The sequence below is a fragment of the Mustela nigripes genome, chromosome 1 (genome assembly GCF_022355385.1).
Source record: "Mustela nigripes isolate SB6536 chromosome 1, MUSNIG.SB6536, whole genome shotgun sequence".
NCBI lineage: Eukaryota > Metazoa > Chordata > Mammalia > Carnivora > Mustelidae > Mustela > Mustela nigripes.
The window spans coordinates 80,682,133-80,706,254 of record NC_081557.1 but is presented as its reverse complement, the minus strand read 5'-3'; the positions used below and the strand labels follow the sequence as shown (position 1 = coordinate 80,706,254).

General features: G+C 42.8%; 1 protein-coding gene across 3 annotated transcripts in view; it reads left to right on the top strand.

Moving 5' to 3' along the window:
• The first annotated feature begins 14,846 nt into the window (after nt 1-14,846).
• Nucleotides 14,847-24,122, top strand: part of TMEM45B (transmembrane protein 45B) — a 33,547-nt gene continuing 24,271 nt past the window's right edge. For 2 of the 3 annotated variants that reach the window (XM_059413897.1, XM_059413878.1), the window contains exon 1: nt 14,847-14,934. The gene's annotated coding sequence lies outside the window, so the exon portion shown is untranslated. Of the gene's footprint in view, nt 14,935-15,875; nt 16,110-24,122 lie in introns of those variants that run through there. The other variant, XM_059413889.1, reaches the window with a different exon arrangement.

Sequence of the window (24,122 nt, the reverse complement as noted above, 5' to 3'; positions counted from 1 at the left end):
GCAGCATGGCTGGTGTTTCCATTTGATAAAGAGAGACCACAGACCCAAATGTCTCAGTCTGGGGGCCACAGTTAAGAATGGGGCCGAGGTCAGTGGCCCTGTACCTCTGTCAGGATAAAAAGGGAAAAGAGAGAAATGGAGAGTTTTATGGGGCTCTTGGATACTGGTGCCATAAGGACCTGAAAATTAATGACTTTGGGACATTTGGGGGTAAATGAGGAACCCATGGCAGACAGGTGCTCATATGCTCAATATGCTAACTTGGGGTGGGACTTGACCTTCAACTAACCCAGGTCACCACAGGTGTTTTGGACATCCATCACATCAATGATATCTTAGCTGGAAAGTCCACCAAAAAACAGGAGGAGGTGACACTTCGGTTAGTCATTGGTACAATGACTAGTGGCAGCTGGGCTATAAACCCAGGGGAAGTACAGGACCCAACACAGCAGGTGCATTTCCTAGGGGTCACTTGGGCACAAAGCCAAAGAAGTATCCTTGAGAGAGTAAAGGGATTGTTGGCTCTGGTGGCATCCACTACTAAAAAGGAGGTCCAACATCTCATAGACCTCTTTGGGTCCTGGAGACAGCATGTACCCCACTTGGATGTTCTTTTGTTCCCCCTAGTTAAGGTGACCCACGAGGCTATCAGTTTTGAATCATGCCCTCTGTTGCAGCAGGTCTAGAAAGCTAATCAACTATCTGTGGCCCAACCACTGCATTTGGGACCTTCAGAGCCTAGACACCACAGGTGTCCACAGCCTCCCTACGTGCTGATTAGGCTTCGTGGCAACAAAAAACTGCCACTAGGGGGTGCTGGCCTCATGGATTCTGGACCTTAAGTTGCCTAAGGCAGCCACCAGATACACTCCTGTTGAAGACCAACTCCTTGCTTGTTTTCCAGCCCTGGTAGGGACTACACACCTCAGAGCCAGAGCACCACCTGTGACTCTGTGACCTGAACTGCCCATTCTTGCTTGGGTGCTTGCAGACTCCACCAATAAAATTGGACAAGCTCAATAGAGCTCAATTATTAAGTAGGAATGATATATCCAAGGTGAGGCCTAGCCACGGCCCCAAGGGACCAATAGCCTCCATGAACAAGCCAGTTCACCAGGAAGGGTTGAGCAACCCAGAGGGAATGCTTTGCTTTACCTCCATGGCTACTCAGCGCCCAAGATCCAAAGGTATTCCTGCTGACAATGTGGAATGGTTCACTGATGGCTCTGCAAACTAAAGACAGACAAAGTCATCACAGCTGTGGCCACCATTTAGCCATAGTGGTCATCTTTTGGCTGGGACTGGATATGGACACTCTGCTGTGGGCTGGAGTTCAGTGGGCTGAACTCCAGGGGTGGTTGTGGTGATGGTTGTGTGGGCCACCATACAATGTAACCAACCCTTGTTACATTTTCACCAACTTGTGGGTCATTGCCAATGGCCTAGCCATCTGGTCAGGAGAATGGCAACTGAATGATTGGACTGTTAAGGGATTCCCTGTGTGGGGACAAGAACTACATCAGCAGCTTGCTGCCTGGAAAGGAAAAATATATAGTAATGCTCATGGCAAAGGACTTTTATAAATGGAACATGAATGAACTCTCATACTAGTGAAGCTTGTGCCCAAGGAGTAACAATAGTAGCTCAATGGATACATCAATGAACTGGACATGGAAGCCCACTTGAGGTGCAGCAAAATGTAAAGGCCCAAGTAGTGATGCTGGAAGATGGCAAGACTAAGGACAAAGTACAATCTTGGGATTCTTGCCAAGGGACATACCATCCAACCAAGAGGGAGAATATGCCACCCACATATTTTGAGCCTTTCCCCCCCAGGCTCAAACAGTCCAAGCGTGGCCTGTTGCTCCTTTGATGGGGGTCCCAAGCCATCAGTGGTTCTGGTCAGAGGCTGACACCCTCAGTGCAGGTTCAGATCCATAGGGTACCTAGTACCCCATCCATGAAGCTTTCTTGGAACATAGACACAAAGCGAGAGGCAGACTTTAAATATCATTGATGGTAGAGGACCGTCGTCATCCATCAGGCAACTTTACTTTGCCACCTAACTTTCAGTTAAACTAGCCATGAGCTTCATACAATTGGTCTAGAGATTCTTCTAATGAGTGCTCCCTGACCAGAGAGACATGTGCTCCTCTGAGTTAGATGTTCTCTGAGGAGTACACTGGCTTATGAAGTGCTTGTCACCCTCAGAGGGGGATTTCTCTTTGGAATTGCATGGTTCTTGGGTGTTGCTACAAAATGATACTCTAAATTGGAAGGGCCCCACAATTGGGCCACACTGTAGGGTTTCCAGAGACACTACTAGAAAAACAACTGGACAACTGGTTCCATTCTGCTGACTCTGTCCTCATACCTGGCAAAGGCTCACATGCCCTGGGGAAAAAAAAAATGGTATATCATTAGGGCGCCTGGGTGGCTCAGTGGGTTAAGCCTCTGCTTTCGGCTCAGGTCATGGTCCCGCGGTCCTGGGATCGAGCCCCACATCGGGCTCTCTGCTTCAGCGGGGAGCCTGCTTCCTCCTCTCTCTCTCTCTGCCTGCATCTCTCCTGCTTGTGATCTCTGTCTGTCAAATAAATAAATAAAATCTTTTAAAAAAATGGTATATCGTTAACTATGGCAGAGATAGTTAACACTGCTCCCCACGCTATTCTCCGTGAACTCACTAGACGTGGAGGTGATGGAACAGGGCAGTATCCGTGCTGTTGCCAATGCCTCTTGCTGTGTAAAATATCAATAATTCAGAGAATGTAGAAACCAAACTAGAAAATCCAGGCTCCGATGGAATGGTTATCAGCTCGCATATCCCTGTAAACCTTGATGTGTTTAGTTGAAATAACAGGAGCACTTGGGGTTCCTGTTTGAGGACCATCCTCCAGGAAGGCCTGGCCATCCTCTTGGGTTTGGTCCTCCTAATAACCCTAGTAAAGTGTTGTCTCAAAATGACAGAGAGGCAACAAACCGCATCCATCTAGTAGGTGGTTTAGTAGCCCCATAAGACCAGATTTCACCTCCCACTTCAAGGTGGGCAAAGGTCCTGCTGGATTTGATGTGTTTCATCTGCTGTTTCAGTGGATGGGTGAGGATCGGTGGGAGGCTCAGAAAGTCAGTCTCATGCAGTCCTTAAACACTCAAGGCTGCATAAGGATGGGTCCTAGGTCTGGAACACTTCCTCACTATGAGACAGAAAGCCTACACAACTGTGCTGGGCTTCCAGCCTTGTGTAGGAACACCTGTCCCTGTCTCAGACTCAATGTATGCTCCTTTGTTCTGCTTGAGACTGCATCAGTGCCCCTCAGGCATACCCCAGCATTCAGTTTCTCACACTCTATGGTAGAGGAGCTGGGGTCCTTTCTGCTCTAGCGTGAGGGGGTGCATGCAGACCAGTTGCCCTACATTGGCTGCCAGGGCTAGAGGGGCACAGTCTTCGAACTGTTTCTTCTCCGTGTGAGTAAAGCATTGCTCTGACCAGTGCTTTACAATGTGTGTTTCCCTTGCTGACTTTGAAACCAAGAGGCAGTGGGCAGAATGTATGGATTGCTATTCCGGGTAATTGACACTGTGATGAGATTTGCTATCGACTGTGCAGTAAGGGTCCTCTCCTGGGATTGGAAAACAGTGTGGTGTTCTACCCAACATTTTTTTTTTCTTTAAAGATTTTATTTATTTTTTTGACAGAGATCACAAGTAGGCAGATAGGCAGGCAGAGAGAGAGAGAGAGGAGGAAGCAGGCCTCCTGTTGAGCAGAGAGCCCAATGCGGGGCTCAATCCCAGGACACTGAGATCATGACCTGAGCTGAAGGCAGAGGCTTTAACCCACTGAGCCACCCAGGCGCCCCCCAACATTTGTTTTTTTTTTAAGATTTTATTTATTTATTTATTTGTTAGAGTGAGAGAGAGAGAGAGCACAGGCAGGCAGAGTGGCAGGCAGAGGCAGAGGGAGAAGCAGGCTCCCGTGGAGCAAGGAGCCCGATGCTGGACTCAATTCCAGGACACTGGGATCATGACCTGAGCTGAAGGCAGCCACCTAACCGACTGAGCCACCCAGGCATCCCTACTACCCAACATTTTTATTTATCTTTCTCTTTTGAATATCACTATGTTTTTATAAATGGTTGGTAATCTATTGGATTTTCAATTTGCCCCATCTTTAGAGTGTCCCTTCAAGCTAGCTTCCTTGTCCTTTTGACAAAGCTCCTGTTCTTACCTAGGTTTCCCCAAGTCAGAGCCTGAGAAAAAAGTTTTTATGCAAGTAGTATATTCGGGCAAGTGATTCCAGAGAGCAGGAAGTGTCACAGAGAGGGGAGTGTCGCAGGAAGGAGGGACAGTTGGCCACTGGGTATTTTTTGACTGATACTTCTTGAGGAATTTTTAAAAATATATATCAGAATTATCTACCCAGATCACCTGGGTGACTCAGTCGGTTAAGCATCTGCCTTTGGCTGAGGTCATGATCCTGTAGTCCTGGGATCAAGCCCCATGTCGGGTTCCCCATCTCCCTCTACCCCTGTGCGCTATCTCTCTCAAATAACTAAATAAAATCTTTTTTTTTATTATTTTTTTTTCAATTTATTTATTTTCAGAAAAACAGTATTCATTATTTTTTCACCACACCCAGTGCTCCATGCAATCTGTGCCCTCTATAATACCTACCACCTGGTACCCCAACGTCCCACACCCCCGCCACTTCAAACCCCTCAGATTGTTTTTCAGAGTCCATAGTCTCTTATGATTCACCTCCTCTTCCAATGTACCCCAACTCCCTTCTCCTAACACCCCTTGTCCTCCATGATATTTGTTATGCTCCGCAAATAAGTGAAACCATATGATAATTGACTCTCTCTGCTTGACTTATTTCACTCAGCATAATCTCTTCCAGTCCCATCCATGTTGCTACAAAAGTTGGGTATTCATCCTTTCTGATGGAGGCATAATACTCCACAGGGTATACGGACCACATCTTCCTTATCCATTCGTCCGTTGAAGGGCGTCTTGGTTCTTTCCATAGTTTGGCGTCTGTGGCCATTGCTGCTATAAACATTGGGATACAGATGGCCCTTCTTTTCACGACATCTGTATCTTTGGGGTAAATACCCAGGAGTGCAATTGCAGGGTCATAGGGAAGTTCTATTTTTAATTTCTTGAGGAATCTCCACACTGTTCTCCAAAGAGGCTGCACCAACTTGCATTCCCACCAACAGTGTAAGAGGGTTCCCCTTTCTCCACATCCTCTCCAACACATGTTGTTTCCTATTTTGTTAATTTGGCCATTCTAACTGGTGTAAGGTGATATCTCAATGTGGTTTTAATTTGAATCTCCCTGAGGGCTAATTTCAAAGAGCTGGAGCAAATAATCCTAAAATTTGTATGGAATCAGAAGAGACCCCGAATCGCTAAGGAAATGTTGAAAAACAAAAATAAAGCTGGGGGCATCACATTACCTGATTTCAAGCTTTATTACAAAGCTGTGATCACCAAGACAGCATGGTACTGGCATAAAAACAGACACATAGACCAGTGGAACAGAGTAGAGAGCCCAGACATGGACCCTCAACTCTGTGGTCAATTCATCTTCGACAAAACAGGAAAAAATATACAGTGGAAAAAAGACAGTCTCTTCAATAAATGGTGCTGGGAAAACTGGACAGCTATATGTAGAAGAATAAAACTCGACCATTCTCTTACATCGTACACAAAGATAAACTCAAAATGGATAAAAGACCTCAACGTGAGACAGGAATCCATCAGAATCCTAGAGGAGAAAGAACATAGGCAATAATCTCTTCAATATCAGTCACAGCAACTTCTTTCAAGATATGTCTCCAAAGGCAAAGGAAACTAAAGCGAAAATAAACTTTTGGGACTTCATCAAAATCAAAAGCTTCTGCACAGCAAAGGAAACAGTGAAAAAAACAAAGAAGCAACCCACGGAATGGGAGAAGATATTTGCAAATGACAGTACAGACAAAAGGTTGATATCCAGGATCTATAATGAACTCCTCAAACTCAACACACACGAAACAGGCAAACATATCAAAAAACGGGAAGAAGATATGAACAGACACTTCTCCAATCAAGACATACAAATGGCTATCAGACACATGAAAAATGTTCACCATCATTAGCCCTCAGGGAGATTCAAATTAAAACTAAATAAAATCTTAAAAAAAAAAAAAAAACTATCCACCCATGGGACAAAAAGGGAAAGCATCTGTTGCTTAGATACTATTCCCCAATGATGGAGAATGGCTTCATGGCATTTATTCTTCCCAAATTCCCACTTGCACATTCATGACCACTGAGTGGAGTCAGGCCAATGTTCTACATCCTGCAAGCCTCAAAAAAGCCCCAAGGCAGGAAGCAAGAGACCGTTGCACAACCAGGAGGGACGCGCTCTGTGACCGTACCTACACGAAGCCTGTCAAAGCTCAGCTGAACTGCTCACCACACCCACAACTAAATTGAGAAGAGTGACTGAGATGATTCTGAAGGGTTGCACAAGAGACGTCTAGTGCTATCCATTTTGAGGCACTCATCCTTCTCTTCAGTCCAATCCTTCAAGGGGTTCCTTTCATGCCCTGGCTGATCGTCGTTTCTGCAAAAGGATGAGTGGAGCAAACACCAGTCCCCACAGCTCCGCTGCTTCTGAGGCTGTGACTGCGGTGGTCATCACATATGACCCAGTCTAATTCACCCCCACCAGCCCTTTAGCTTGGGGCACAATTCTGAAAAAGTTCTGTCTCCGGTCCAGTGCTGTTATTCTCATGAGTTAATCAAGGTAGCTTTTCACACTTTCCTTTTTACTCATACATGTAACATACACACCCTGCACTTGTGTGTGTGTGTGTAGTATAACCTCATGATTGTGAATGAAACAACACACAAAAAGAGAAGAAAAAATAAACTGGATCTAACAGACATATACAGAATGCTTCACCCAACAAGGACAGAATACACATTCTTCTCAAGGGCAAATAGGACATTCTCCAGGATATACTGTATGTCAGGCCACAAATCAACTCTAGATTTTAAAAGACAGATATCATACAAAGTATCTTCTCTGAACACAAGAGGAGGCAGTTAGAAATCAATAACAGAAAGAAAACGAGAAAATTCACAAATTTGTGGGAAGTTATACAACACACCCTTAAATTCTCAATGAGTCAAAGAAGAAATCATGAGGGAAACTAGGAAATACTTAGTGATGAATGAGAATGAAAACAACACACTAAAACTTAATGGGATGCAACAAAAAGATACTAAGAGGGAAATTTATAGCCAGGAATGCTTGCATTAAAATCAAGATCTCAAATTAACAATCTAGCTTAACCACTCGAGGAACTAGAAAGAAAAGAAAATAAGCCCAGTGGTAGCAGGAGGAAGGACATAATAAAAATGATGTCCAAGAGATAAGTAAAAGAGAGACCAGGAAATCAAGGAGACTGAAAGTTACTTTTTCAAAAAGATCAACAAAACTGACAAACCTTTAGCTAGCCTGACTGAGAGAAAAAGAGAAGCCTCAAAGTACTAAAATCTGAAATGAAAGTGCAGACAAATTACTACTATTCTATAGAAATAAAAAGGAATTGGAGAGAACAATTGTACTATGAATGACCGTAGGCCAACAATCAGTAACCTAGATGAAATGGACAAATTCCTAGAAGTACACAATCTACCAAGATTGAATCATGAAAAAATAGAAAACCTGAACAGACTCCTTTCTCTCTCTCTCTCTCTCTCTTTTTTAAGGGGGAAAGGGGCAGAAGGAGAAAGAGAATCTTAATTAGGCTTCACACACAATGCGGAGCCTGACTTGGGCTCAGTCTCACAATCCTGAGATCATGACCTGAGACAAAATCAAGAGTCAGAGGTTTATCAAAAGAAATGAAATCTTGCCATTTACGATCACGTGGATGGAACTAGAGTGTATTATGCTTAATGAAATAAGTCAATCAGAGAAAGACAATTATCATATGATCTCCCTGATATGAGGAAGTCAAGAGGCAACGTGGGGGGTTTGGGGGTTAGGAAAAGAAAAATAAATGAAACAGGATGGGATCGGGAGGGAGACAAACCATAAGAGACTCTTAATCTCACAAAACAAACTGAGGGTTACGGGGGTGGAGGTAGAGTGAGGGAGGTGGGGTTATGGACATTGGGGAAGATTTGTGCTATGGTGAGTGCTGTGAAGTGTGTAAACCTGGTGATTCACAAAACTGTACTCCTGGGGGTAATAATACATTATATGTTAATAAAAAATTAAAAATTAGTAAAAAAAAATTTTTTTTAATTTTCTTAAAAAAGAGTCAGAGGCTTAACAGACTGAGCCACCCAAACATCCCAGACCCCTAACTCTTAAAAACATTGACTCAGTACTCAAAATCCTCCTGATAAAGAAAAGTCTTGGACCTAATGTCTTCACAGAGTAATTCTACCAAACATTTAAGGAAGAACTAACACCAATCTTTCTCAAACTCTTCCAAAAAATTGAAGCAGAAGAAACTTGTTCTAACTCATTTTTATGAGGTCTGCCTTTTCCTGATACCAAAACCAAATAAAAACACTGCAATTAAAGAAAATTATAGACCAATATCACTATGAACATTGATGCAGAAATCCTTAATGAAATACAAACAAATGGAATTCAACAACATCTCACAAGGATTATATAACATAACCAAATGAAACTTATTCATGAAATGCAAGGATAGTTCAACATATGAAAATCAATTGAGGGGCACCTGGGTGGCTCAGTCATTAAGTGTCTGCCTTTGGCTCAGGTCATGATCCCAGGGACCTGGAATCGAGCCCCACATTGGGCTCTCTGCTTGGTAGGAAGCCTGCTTCTCCCTCTCCCACTGCCCCTGCTGGTGCTCCCTCTCTTGCTGTCTCTCTCTATATATCAAATAAATAAGTAAAATCTTAAAAAAGAAGAAAATCAATCAATGTAATATACCACATTAATAGAACAAAAGGGGAGAAAACCTGATATGATCATCTCAATGAACAGAAAAAGCATTTGAGAAAATTCAATACCCCTTCAAAAAAAAAAACACTCAATAAACTTGAAATAGAAAGAGACCACCTCAACATAATAAAAGTCATATATGAAAAATACACAGTTAACAGGGTATTCAGTGGTGAGAAACTGAAAGCTTTTCCTCTAAGATTAAAACAAGAAAATTATGTTCACTTTTTCCATTCATATTCATTCATTTTCATTCTTATTCATTCATTTCATCCATTCTAGCCAGATCAATAGGCAAGAAAAGTTAGAAAGGAAGAAATAAAATTATTTCTATTCAAAAATAATATGATCTTTTATTTAGAAAACCCTGTTACACACACGTGCTTGCACACACATAAACTGTTAGAAGTAATAAAGTAGTAATTCAGCAAAGTGGAAGAAAACAAAATCAACACTCAAAAATCAGTTGTGTTTCTATACAACAACAACAAAAATCTGAAAAAGAAATTAAGAAAGCAATTCTATTTCCAAAACACCAAAGAGAATTAAATATTGGGGTACTGGGGGGCTCAGTCAGTTAAACATTTTACTCTTGGTTTTAGCTCAGGTTATGATCTCAGGGTTGTGGAATCAAGGCTACATCAGGCTCTGCACACAGCAGAGAGTCTGCTTGGGATTCTCTCCCTCCCTCTCCTTTTGCCCCTCCCCATTCTCTCTGTCTCAAATAAATAAATTTTTTTTAGAAAGAATAAAATACTTAGGAATTACCTTAACCAAGAAGGTGACAGTCTTGTACACTAGAAACTACAAAATATTGTTGAAAGGAATTAAAGAAAACATAAAGAAATGGAAAGACGTCTTGTGTCCACAGATTGGAAGACAATTTTAAAGCTACCCAAAGCAACCTACAGAGTCAGTGCAATCCCTATCAAAATCCGAAAGATTTTTTTCAGGAATAGAAAAATCCATCCAAAAATTCATCTGAAATTCAAGGATTCCCAAATAACCAAAACAATCTTGAAAAAGACGAACAAATTTGGAAGACTCATACTTCCTGACCTAAAATTCACTGCAAAGCCACAATAATCAAAACAGTGTAGTTCTTGCATAAAGTCAAGCATATAAATCAAGGTAATAAAATAGAGATCCCAAAAATAAACCCTTGCATATAAAATCAAGTGATTTTTTTTTTTTTTTTTTAAGAATGCCAAGATGATTTAGTGGGGAAAGCATAATCTTTTCAAAAAATGGTGCTAGCGGGACGCCTAGGTGGCTCAGTTGGTCACGTAGCTGCCTTCGGCTCAGGTCATGATCCCAGTGTCCTGGGGTCGAGTCCCACATTAGGCTCCTTGCTCAGCGGGGAGCCTGCTTCTCCCTCTGCCTCTGCCTGCCACTCTGTCTGCCTGTGCTCACTCTCTCTGACAAATAAATAAATAAAAATCTTTAAAAAAAAATGGTGCTAGGAAAACTAGATATCCACAGATAAAAGAATGAAGTTATATCCTTACTTAACACCATTTACAAAAATTAAGTCAAAATGGATTAAAGATTTAAAGATTAAGAGCTAAAACTATGCAACTCTTAGAAGAGAAGGGGGAAATCTTCATGACATTGAACTTGGCAGTGATTTCTTGGATATGATATCCAAGAAATATCCAAGAGCTCATATCCAAGAGCACAGGCAACAAAAGCAAAAATAGAAAACTGGATTTTATCAAAATTAAAACTTGTTGCATCAATAGACACTAACAGAGTAAAAATCAACCCACAGATTGGGAGAAAATATTTGCAAATCAAATATCTGATAAAAAGATTAATACCAAATATGTAGAGAATTCCTAGAAGTGAATGACAGCAGAGTATCCAATTCAAAAAAAAAAAAAAATGAGCAACAGACATTACTCTAAAGAAGATATGTACAAATGGCCAATAAGCACAAGAAAAGATGTTCACCAGCATTAATAATTAGGGAAATGCAAATCAAAAATACTCATTTGGATTTGTACTCATTAGGATGGCTATTTTTTTTTTTTAAGATTTTGTTTATTTATTTGTCAGAGTGAGCACAGGCAGACAGAGTGGCAGGCAGAGGCAGACGGAGAAGCAGGCTCCCGCTGAGCAAGGAGCGCAATGTGGGACTCGATCCCAGGATGCTGGAATCATGACCTGAGCCAAAGGCAGCGGTCAGGCGTCCCAGGCGTCCCAGGATTGCTATTTTTTTTTTAAAAAAGATTTTATTTATTTATTTGACAGAGAGAGAGAGAGATCACAAGTAGGCAGAGCAGCAGGCAGAGAGAGAAAGGGAGAAGCAGGCTCCCTGCTGAGCAGAGAGCCCAACATAGGGCTCAATCCCAGGACCTTGAGAACATGACCTGAGCTGAAGACAGAGGCTTAACCCACTGAGCCACCCAGGCGCCCCTAGGATAGCTATTATCAACAAACAGAACACAAATGTTAGCAAGGATGTGTAGAAATTAGAACCCTGTGTACTACTGGTGGGAATGTAAAATGGTGCAGCTGCTCCAGAAAACAGTAAGGCAGTTCCTCAAAAAAACAGAATTACCATTTGATGCAATACTGCTTTTGGTTATATACACCAAAGAATTAAAAGCAGGAACCCAAAGAGTTATTTGTATACCAAAGTTTGTAACAGCATAGTTCACATAGCCAAAGGGTCCATGGACAGATGAGTGGATAAACAAAATGTAGCGTATTATATGTAGTGTGTGTCATATATATTTCTGCCTTAAAAGGAAAGAAATTGATACATGCTACAACATGGGTGAAGCTTGAAGACCTTATGCTAATTGAAATAAGCTGGACACAAAAGGACAGATATTGTATGATTCCACTTTTATGAGATACCTCGAGTAGTCAAATTTATAGACAGAATCTAGAAAAGTGGTTATCAGGGGCTGGGGGACCAAGGAATGTGTCGTTACTGCTTGATGGGTATAGAGTTTCAGTATAGGATGATGAAAAAGCTCTGGAGATAGATAGTGGTAATGATGGTACATTAATGTGAACGTAATTGATACTACTGTTGTGTATAAGTTAAAATGGTAATTTTATGTTTTCTATATTTTCACACACACACACACACACACATCCCATACCACTCTGCAAACTCTGTAAGTTTAACAATATACCATGACTATTTTCCTGGTCCCTATATACAAATCAAATTCAGCCTTTTTAATAACTGCACACTATATCATAAAAGGACATGCTATGTCGGATTTAACCACTCCCACACTACACACATTTGCTATTATAAATAATGCTGTGGTCCAAATCTTTAAGGTTCATATGATGAATCAGTTCCATACAATGGAGCCTTCAAACTGCAATTACTGGGCAAAGTAAATAGTATATTTAGGTCGTTCTTTAATCTACCCGCAACTTTTTTTTTTACTTTTTTTTTTTTTTTTAGATTTTATTTATTTATTTGACAGACAGAGATCACAAGTAGGCAGAGAGGCAGGTAGAGAGAGAGAGAGAGAGAGAGGAGGAGGAAGCAGGCTCCCTGCAGAGCAGAGAGCCCGATGCGGGGCTCGATCCCGGGACTCTGGGATCATGACCTGAGCTTAAGGGAGAGGCCTTAACCCACTGAGCCACCCAGGCGCCCCAATCTACCCTCAACTTTTGTTTATTCATGGTTTAAAGCAAGGAGGAAAGATGCTCTGCATTAGTTAGGTTATGGATTTGGCTGCATACGACAAAAACCTCCAACTGCTGGGACTTATACCAGATATAATTTTATGTCTCTTTCACATAACCACCTGGAGATGGGCATTCCAGGACTGGTACGGAACCCAGCCTTCTTTCATCCCCTTACTCCACCAGTCATTTTCCAAGATGGCTCACTACCACCTCCACATTCTGGTCAGCAGGACAGGACAGGGGAGAGGATGGGCACATCCCCTTCTTTTCTAGACTCCACCCAGCAGTTGCCTGTACCACACTTCCGGCTCTTACCTATTGTCCTGAACTTAGTCATATAACCCATCCTAGCTAAAAGGGAGGCTGGAAAAAATGGTACTCATTCCAGGTGTCCATGTGCCCTATTACTATCATGATGGCCCAGGGGAGATCAGATAATGGTCAAGTCTGTGATAAGAGCTTCCAAAAGAACAGCCCATTATATCCCCAGTATTTATAAAGCAAACAATTTCCCATTGAATTTAATTCAAAAACCATTCTTGTGTTTATCAAGATCCACATACACTTGGATCTGTTTCTAGACACTAATCTGTTTCATTGTTTTATTAAATGGTTTTATCATAATTGGTAGTTGTTCTTGTATTAATTTATGGCTGTTGATATATTAATTACTTATTTTTTTGTTAACTGAAGCTAGTTGATTTGTGTTGTTTGTACAGATCAAGTTAAGGACAGTCAAACTTAATTTGCAAAAACTAGTTTGTCCTGGCACTTCGATATTATAATTTGAGGCAGGTATAATTTTCTTAGTTCCAATTTTTCAATGTTAAGAAGCATCTCTACCCAGCAATAACTACAACTGAAAGGTCACACATCTGTTCCATCCCCATAGCCTTAGAGGAAAACATCACTGAAGAGAAAGCCTGACCATTGCAGGGATCTTCTAGCGACAGAGTTTCCCAGGGTAACAGACATCCAGGACTCCACGTTCTCACCCATTTCAAAAACAATGGATGTGAGCAAGTGCCAAGATGAGGTCTGGTGGCTAGCTAAATTCCCAAATTGATGGGAAATAAAAGAGGAGCTCTCCCAGCTCCTGGGGCTGGCACACAATCCATCTGAATTGCGTGGCTCAATTAGCCTTTTAACTGATAGCAGCGCCTCTCTGCCATTATCTTCCATCAGGCCTCATTCACTCTGTCTCACAGAGGAAAGATTTACTCAGGTTGATGCCTTATTCTCAGAAGCGCCTTCATTTGATTTTATAGAAAAGAAAGGTTACTTGATCAAAAGAGGCTGTAGTTGGGATCTCGTCCCCTGAAGCCCTGCTCCTGTATATCATTCACCTTTCTTTAAAACCTACGTAGACCATCTTGTCCATGAAGGCTTTCTTGGTTTCTAGCACTGATAACAACGGAACAAGCTGGAAGGCATCTTAGAGATCTAGAAGCGAGGTTCTCAACCCTGACTTCCTGAGGTCACCTAGGTAACTTTTCTAACAGGTCCTTCTGCCCTCACTCCTTCCCAGATTCGGATCGGTAGGTCTGACGTGGAGCCTTAGCTCTTGCTAAGGGGTAAGTTTTTAACTTCCGCAGGGTGTTACGATTAAGAGTAGGAAACTACGAGGCCAACCCCTTACAGATGAGGGCACTGAGCACACACGGATACTACAAAGAAAGTCGCGCATTTCTTCGTCGGAAGCCAGCCCGTTCCAGCAGGGGCTTTGCTTCGCAGCTCTTTCTCCAGTGCCTGGAACTGTGCGGATCTAACATGCGGCAGATCGCGTGTGACCCTAAGCTAAAACCAGAAAATCGGACTCTGGTCCAGGATATGACTCCACAGCATTCCTTTGCTGCAGGGAGATCCGTGACTAGGTCGCCGGTGTGTTCACCGCGACTGCCCGCTCGGTAAACAGCCTTCTTGCGACAGCCTCTGCTCCCGAAGCCTCGCCGCCTCCCAGGCTCTGCAAGCGCTTTGCATCATAGGAGGTCACGGTGGCTCGCCGTCCGCCTCGGGTGCCCAGGAACCGGCTGCCGTCCGAGCACACCCCAGGGCGTGTCTTGGGTCCGGAGAGCACCTCGGCGGGAGTGTCGGGGCGTGGAGGGAAGTGCGGGCATTGGGACGGGAGGCCCCGCACGCCCGCGAGGGCGGGGAGAGCCGGGCAGGGGTGGGGAGCGCCGGCTGGCGGCGCTGCCTGGGCCGGGCCGGGCGCTCGCACCTGCCGGGCGGCTGCGGCAGTGGGCGCTCGACGCGGGCAGCGGAAGACTCCGGGGCGCTCGGCGCAGGTGAGCCGCCGCTGCGGGCTGGGGGCGAGGACGGCCGCGGGCTGGGCCAGGGGACGCGGCCTCCCGCGGGGTGGATGGGGCGGAAGAGTGGGGGGCATGCAGCGCGCAGGAGAGTCGGAGGGGCCGGCCGGCCCAGGGCTGGGGCAGCTGATCGGGGAGGCCCCTGGGCGCGCACCGCTGTCGGGTCGCCGGCGGCCGCGGCCGCGGCCACGGCCGGTCAGGCAGACGGTGCGGCTGGGCCAGAGGAGCTTCGAAGTGCGAAGCCCCCGCCGTCCATTCCGCCCCGCGGGTCCCAGGATCCGAGGACACCCCGCCCGCAGGGCTCCTCTCGGGCCGAGACCGGCCGGTCCCACGTCGCCGCGGGCACTCAGCGCCCTACCGTCGGCCTCGTGAGCGCCTGCCCACAAATAGGACGAGCCGGAGCCTCTCCCGGAGCCAGGAAGCCCGGGATTCAGTAACAACAGGCGACCGGCCGACAAAGCTCCCGAGTTGTGACTTAGCTTCAGCCACTGCGGCCTCCGTGGGTAGGGGCCGAGGGGCGGTGAGCAGGGCTCGGGGAGGTTTACACTGGACCCAAACATCGTTTCAGGCGACCCGTCTGGGTCCAGAGTCTAACCTCTGCAGATACATTCCAGCCCCAGATGTAGGAAGGATTTGCGCTTCAGAAAGGGAAACCGGTCGCTTTATGAAAGAGATCTTTGAAAAAATTTTAGACAGCCACCTCTTCTGCGAAGCGACCATTGATTCCACGTGCCCTTCGGCCATGTCCCTTCACAGCTGCCATGTTCCTCCGCGACCCTGACCGTTTGCCCCCCGGCCCCGCCCACCGCTCCAACAGTGGTTGCTGGGATCATAAAGTGGCGTAAAAATCTTATCTGGGTCTTTACATTCACTTTAATAGGTAGTACGACTTATTGTTCTAAGAAACATGTACTACTTAACCTGTTCGGTACAGCCTGGAGTTTGTCGGTGTCAAACTTTGTGGAGGAGAGTCATAACATACCGGAAGACCCGGGCCGGCGTCACTTCCGGCGGCGCCCTTCTTGGCTGAGGGCTCTTCCGCTTCGTGAGGCTGTGCTTGCCCCCCGCTCCTGGAGTTTTTGGAACAGACGTGGAATTGATATGAAGGCCTTATTGAATATGGTGTCTTGATTTTACAAGGGAGAATGCCTAATGTAAGCAGAAGGGAAGCGTTACTTCTGGTTGGGCATTATTAGTTCTGGTGTGACACATTCCGTTTCCTTTGAAAGGACTTTGGTTTCCTCTCACTTCTTCCATGGGAGGTAGCGACAGTACCACTCCTTACCTCAGGCTGCAGGTTTTTCCTTGTATTCTGTGGATTCCTCCCTCACCCTTCTGGTGGACAATGGTTATGACGACCCAGGTGAACTATCAAAGCTGGAGTTTGACACCAGTGATTCTATTTGGGGTGTGCTCCAGTATGTCTTGGTTGTGTCTCTTGCCTCATCTTAGCAAATGGCACTGTGAGATAGGGAGAGAAAAGGAGTAAAAAGAAAGACAGACAACTGCTAACTCGAAAGGTAACATGGGCTGCCATGCTTAATCGGTCAAAGTACAGATATTACTTACGTTGATTGTAATCAAAGGATTATCTCTTTTCCTCAAACGCGTTTGCCTGTTGGAAATGGATAAGGGCAGTTTTACCATATGTGGAACCGCTCCCATAGCCAAAGTTCTGTTATTGCAAAACTTTTTATAATTGCGCTAAGAGAGTGGAAGTCACCACTGTGTCATCAACTAATGGATGTATACCAGGCAGATTTCACATCTGTATTTATTTCTAGAGACAGGTTGCAAGACCAAAACTAGATCATGCACAGTACTACACAATATCCAGTAGGAACAATTAGAGGAACCAGTAAGTTTTGTAATCCCCACACTTCCTTTGAACTCAGCCTTCCTTTTAACCACTCTTGTCCCCCAAACCTTTGCTGGGGGCTAGAGGTAACTTGAATTTTAGATCTTTGTTTCTGTCTTATCTTTTCTCTGTGTCACAGGCTGCACTCCTGAAGGGACAGAGAAACTCAAAACATGTATCCCCCTTATGTGAGGAAGAATTTAAACTGAAAATACCAAAGCATACTCATTTATTCCCTTGCAGATTTAGATGTAATGAGCTGTTATTGATATCTTGCTGGTATCACATCGTAAGGGGGCTTTACATTGTACAAGGTGATTTCCATAAGCAGCAGTGTGAGGAAAGAGTAATTGCTTAGTTCATAAATAGGGAAGGTGAGTCTTATAATACTGAGTATCTGGCCTGGGGTTATCGAGCTGGTAAGTGGCAGGGCCAGGACTCAAACCAGAACTTCTTCTATAATACCTCAGTACCTTACATGGTGTCTTTTTATTTGTTCATTTAATTTGAGGATGGGGAGTTCTTTGTGATAGTTTCTCCTGACCTTTTTATTGAATATAGTGTCTGACTTGAACTCTTAGAATCTAAATTCAGAAACATTCTTGTTTGGCATATTTCATGCGAACCTTTGTTCAGTGTAATTGCAAAAATATTTTAGAGCTGAGCATAGCCTGAAATATTACCAAGCCCAATCTTTTAGTTTATTCAAAGAGCAAGGGGAGATACAGGGAAAACTAAGCAAGTACCCAAACCTATTTTGTTAGAAGTTAGGCCTCCTGGCATTCAGACTCTTTCCAGCATGTGGTCTCTTGAGGATTTCCTAGATATGTATATAAATCAAGTTGTTCAGTTTGATGTACTGTGTTGCTTTGGTGTCTGGGATAACAAACCATAGCCTCTCTGAATCCTGGACTCAAATATCTGTAGATTCTTTAGCTATAACTGGATTCCACATTCTATGAAGGAAAGAGCCTAATTGATTTGGTGCATTGTGTTATTCTAAGCACAGGAGGCGCTCAACAAAATGTGTTCCATACCCAGCAAATAAACATTTGAACAAGTGTGAGATGTCATTAGGACTTCATTCAGCTACAAGTAACAGAAAATCCCACCGGAGTAACATAAGTGAGGAGTTTGTTTTTCTCAGATAGCTAGATGTCTAGAGGTGAGAAGCTCAGGACTGGGCCAGTATCCTCTGTCTTTCTGTACCACCATCCTTAGTATATGGCTTTCCTACTCACTGAAAGACAGGCATCTCTTCTTTTCAGAGAGGGCTTACCAGAAAAAAGGGCACAACAAAGGACAGAAGGTGTGTGCCAGCTGAACCTGTGTTTTTATAATAATAGATCATTCTTGAAAGCTCTACCCAATAGACTTCTTGTACCTCATTCATATAAGAACTAAGTCACAAAGCCACTCCTTACTATAAGGGAGCCTGAGCAAAGCTAGTGGTTTAGCTGACCATGTTGCCAATACAACAAAGTAGGGATTCTTTCAAGGAAGAAGAGGAGAATGGATATTGGGTAAACAACTAGCAGTACCTACCATAGTATGTTTTATGAGTCATTGACTCTTTGTTTCTACATGGATTATCCTTGCTGTTTTATTTTTACTTTTTGTTGTTCTTTGGTTTACTAAAAAAGCAATAGATAATGCAGTGGTTGTAGAGAACTTTTTAAAATTATGGATTCTGAGGTCCAGTCCAAGAAATGCTGATTATTTAGGCCTGGGATGAGTCTGTAAATCTGAATTATATAAACTGGCGCTCCAGATAATTTGAATGCAGGTGGTCACAGGAGCACAATCTGAAAAACATGGAATTGGGAAGTGGTTTAGAAGAGGCACCTTCAGTTTATTTCCAAAGTCTTTCCTGGCTCATTTATTCCTCTTGAAGCTATTACTTTCTTTTTTAATTTTCTATTTTGGTCAATATAAATAAATATGTAGCCTTTTTTAAAAATAAATATGTAGTCTTAAAAGTCACAAGTTCTTACTAAGTCTACACTGAGCTATCTCCCTTGAGGCAACTATTTTCAGTGCTCTCAGCTGTTTCTATCATATTCACCTTCATACTGCCAAATAACATGCTAATACTGGCTATTTCTCTTTCTTTTCCCTAGTTCTGGATAGTATCTACTGACGTCCTGCCTGGGAGGATAAGGATCTCTCCCTTATGCCCTCATTTTTCTTTATCACATTTGCTTCCCTTTCTTACAATGTCCCAATATAGTTATAGCCTAACTTTTTTGATATAGCAATGTTTAGTGTTTACATTATTATGACTCTGTAAATGTTATTCACAACCCAGCTGTGTGATAAATCATGATTTCTACACTTCCTTTCTCATATAAGCTTTTTCTATCCCCTGGACTTAGTTACTGCTACCTCTTCTTCAGTTGCTTAGTGTTTTTTGAACACTCACTACAATTCTGACTCAAACTTTGACAGGAGGGTAAAGTTCCTCCCAATAAAGCATCAAGAAAGTAGTCAGTTTGATTTGCTTTTCTTGGAAGCATCCTGGCTCAGCGTCCCCAACCCCATTCTCTGGGACTGGTTATTCTGAGTCCCTTGTTACCCTGGGAGCTCCCCTGGCTGCCATCTTGTTGATGGTACTGGATTCTGATTCTTGGAATACATGCCTTCTCACTCAGTTTGGTTTTGCTGGAGCATAACTTCCTGAGAAAGGGCATGTGGAGGATGAGGTGGATTTGTCCTGAAGGTGCTGAAGCTCACATGGCCACTGTGAGGGCTGCAACCTGTTGCAAGTTGACCCACGGGGAGGAAAAGCCAAGTAGCCATCATGAAGCATTTGTGTCACATTTTTTAAAGAGATCTTAGAAGCAAGAGCTTTGAGCCTCCAAGGCTCCCATTTGTTGTGATTTCTTTTCTCAATATAAATAAATATTCACATCCACACCCAATTTTGTGTTTGTAACTTGACAACTTTTCCTTAAAGTGGGCTCCCCAAATTATGCAAGATGCAGGCCCCACAAGACCTTGCCGCTTTTTCAGACTTTGTACATTCAAGATATCATTTTTCTTCCTTCACATTTGATTGATGGTTTGGCTGAATATAGGATATTAACTGGAATTAACTTCCCCTCAAATATTGAAAGTATTTCTCCATTTTCCTCTGTCTTTAAATAGCTTGGTTGAGAAGTTGATGCCATTCTGATTTCCGATCCCTTGTATTTAGTTTTTATCTCTGAAAGGTTGTAGGGTTTTCTTTTGTTCATTCCTCCTGTTCTGATATGTCATGATGTTGTTAGTTGATTTTGGCTTTGGCTTCCCCCAACCCGCCAGTCATTGTTCTAGGTACTTTAAAGTCCTTTTCAGTCTAAAAATCATTTTCTTCAGTTCTCAGGTTTCTTCTTTGCATAATTTCCTCTGTTCTGTCTTTCTGCAACTTGTACTTTCTGCAACTTAAATTACTTAGATGCTGGATCTCTTGCATCTGCCCTCTTATCTTTTCTATTTCTTTTTTTTTTTTTTTTAGGATTTTATTTATTTATTTGACAGACAGAGATCACAAGTAGGCAGAGAGGCAGGCGGAGAGAGAGAGGAGGAAGCAGGCTCCCTGCTGAGCAGAGAGCCTGATGCGGCCAGGCTCGATCCCCTGGGTTCACGACCTGAGCCAAAGGCAGAGGCTTTAACCCACTGAGCCACCCAGGCGCCCCAATTTTTCATTTCTATTTTTTAAAAACCTCTCATCTTTTAGTTCTAATAAGTCTTCCTATCCTCGTATTAAACTTTTACATTTCTATTATGATATATATGATATAAACATATATATTTTTTCTTTTTTAGAGAGAGAGCTTGAGCATGAGCATAGAAGAAGGAGAGGGAGAAGCATGGGGGGGTGGTATTTGATCCCAGGACCCTGGGACTATGACCTGAGCTAAGTAGGGGTTGATGCTTAAGAGCTGGGTGGCAGATTAAGCCACCAGGTACCTCTTTTTTTTTTTTTTTTTTTTAAGATTTTATTTATTTGACAGACGGAGATCACAAGTAGGCAGAGAAGCAGGCAGAGAGTGAGGAGGAAGCAGGCTCCCTGCTGAGCAGAGAGCCCAATGCAGGGCTCTATCCCAGGACCCTGGGATCATGACCTGAGCCGAAGGCAGAGGCTTTAACCCACTGAGCCACCCAGACGCCCCCACCAGGTACCTCTTAACAGGTCATTTACAAGAAGGTTTTAAATAAGATGGAAAATGATAATTAGCTTAGTATTTTTCTTTAAGAGGTTATATTAAGAAAATATTTTTCTAATACCACTAGAGAATGTCTTAGTTATAGAATTTGGGAGAAATATTCTGCCCTTGAAAGTCACTCTCCAAAGCCATAGTATTTTCCTTTTTTGCTCAGCCTGACATGTGATAACCCAAACCTGGGGCAGATTCGGCACTCCTCTTTGCTAGGAAAGTTTTAGATCACGTAAAGTCATCAGATAATATGGTTCACTGATTTAGCTTTCAGTGCTGTCTTCACAGGAAAGCCTAGGCATGAGATACCAGATTTTCTACTGTTGGATCTTCCTTCTCAGGCATCTTTAAAGACAACTAACTGCAAAGCCCTTTCAGGCTGGGGCCCAACCTTGCTATTTCTGTTTCTCCAGCATCTAGAACCATGCTGATACACAAGAGGCCCTGGGTAAATGTTGCTTGAATCAAATCAACTCCACTCCCCATTTTATTTTTTTTTTAAGATTTTATTTATTTACTTATTTGAAAGAGACAGAGCGAGCAAGAGAGGGGGAAGGTAAGAGGGAGAAGCAGACTCCCTGCTGAACAGGGAGCCTGATGGAGGACTTGATCCCAGGATCCTGGGATCATGACCTGAGCCAAAGGCAGTTGCTTAACCAACTATACCACCCAGGCACCCCCATTACCCGTTTTAAATTAACCCTTCCTAATGGTCCCCTTGCTGTTTCCTCTGTTTCTCAAATTTGATGTGTAAATGTGTTGAAAAACAGACTAGGAAGATTTTCTACCAGGACTCCAGGTATAATTTCCGGGGGTAAAACTCCCTATATCATCTTACTGAAGATGTAATAATTTCTTAGGTCATCACCAAACACCCTAAGTCTGGTACCATCTTGAACAACAGTTCTATTTGAATGCTTTTTTCCCCTCATGTTCAATGCCTCACTTATACTGTCCTTTGCTTCCTCCCACTCCTTGACCCCCGCTTTGACCCAGACCTTCTCTTTGTTCTGTTATAATGTTGTTTTTCTGCCTCCTCTCCCCTACCTTCATCTGCCCTCTGGTATATTTTGCAGAAAGCACAGTGACATACTAATTTCAAAAGACCTACCCTGACTACCAAGCAGACATCTTTTTAAACTAACCCAGGTTGCAGAATGAAGAATCTCTCTCTTCTGGCTGTTGTTGGAATTGTTTCTATGCTTTGTTCCCACTGGGATTGTTTGTTTTTATATAGAAGACTCTAGAACAAGAGCTAAACTACAAGATCATTGTAAAATAGTGATTGGTAGATTAGTGTCTCTCAAACACTATTACTCACCACAGAACTTATACTCTCATGGCATGGAGTCTTGGATGAAATTAGGATGGCTTAAGCTACAGTCTCTCTTAATGCTAAAAAAGTATATGCTACCCCAAAATACATCTCTATTTGTTTTAACTTGAAGATCATTTTTTCTGAAATCTTGAAGTGATATTGGTACTCCAGGATCATAACCCTGTGAGTCATATGATTCCAGATATATTTTGGCTTAACCATACATGGGTCTAAGAGGCATAGTACAAGATGATCTCTGAAGGACTCATTTAGCTCTAAAAATCATATGCAAAAGTAATGTTAGCCACAGCCTTACTAATTACTGGATTTAGGAGCTAGTTTCCTCATGATTCAGGATTACAGCTAAGGTGAATCAGTTCAGTTCAGATCAAGAACTATTATTATATGGCAGGTTTTGTGCTAAGCCATGGGAAGTTTAAGATGAAGCTGATAAGATCTCTGCTCTTGAGGTACTCATAGTCTTGTGAGTAAGGCATGTAAATGTGTAATTTTCATATAACAAGCTAAGTGATAAAAATCAAGATAAGTGTAAGATACTATGGTAAAACTGAAAAAGGTAGAGGGAATAACATGAACAAAGTGTATACTATAAGGTTTGTGGTGGAAAGAAATGGGAAATGAGGCTCAAGGGACAGGCTAAGAGCCAGGTTCTGGGTATATGCCATGAAAAGGGGCGGATTACATCGGTGTGGTGGTTAGTCAATGAAATATTTTAAATTTTATAGTAGTGTAGTCAGATTGTAAGATCTGTAAGCAGATGACTCTGGTAGCAGAGTGGAAGGAGGATTTATGGAAGGCATGATTATAAGCATTACAGTAATCAAAGCAAAAGACAACAAAAGCCTAAATGAGATAACTATTGTAGGAACAGAAAGGAAACAGAACACCAGAAAATTTGGAGAAACAAAATGAGCAGAGTATTTTAGTCTCTTGTGAAATTGGAATACTGTGGGACAGAGTGGAGGATGAGGGGGTGTCTAGGGTGAGTCTTAGGAATCTGACTTTAGGAATGACTGAATGTTAAGCTATTACCTGAGTTTGAGATACAGAACAGAAGCCAAATTGATGGGGAAGGAAGATGATGAATTCAGGTTGGGACATGTTGACTCTGAGATGTCTAAGAAGAATCTGTGTGTTTATGTGTGTGTGTGTTGGTTCAGCAGGTAGTTAGATATATGAGTCTGAAACTCAGGGAAGAAGTCAAGGCTAGAGATAAGTGTCATCAGTGTGCAGGTGGTTATTGAACTATGGGTGTGTGTGTGTGTTCTTGCAAGAAGAAGATCTATAGAAGAACAGTGGACCAAAGTCTGCTAGGGTTTAAGAGACAGGACAGGAGTCAAAGGAGAGGAAGTCAAAGTAGAGGAAGAAGATTACAGAAGATGAAGAGAGCCAGGACAGAAGAGTATCATGAAAGCCAAAAACAGAAGGTTAATTCCGAAAGTAAGTGACTAAGTGACATCTTCAACTGGAGCAACACAAGAACAGAAGAGAAGTCTATTCACGTGATATATTAAAGACTTCATTGAAACAGTATGAGGAACATAAAGATTTCATTGAAACAGTATGAGGAACATTTGGTGACATCTATGAATCATTTCATTGTCATGGTGGAGAAGGAGGAGCAATAAATGGAGAAAACAGTTGTATTTCCAGGTTTTTCCAAGAAATTTAAATGATTTTGACAATGTTTGATTGCATTACACAAACCATCAAAATTCCTTTCTATCCAAAGAAAATTTCATGTAAGTGGTAATTTATTTCAGTAATTTAC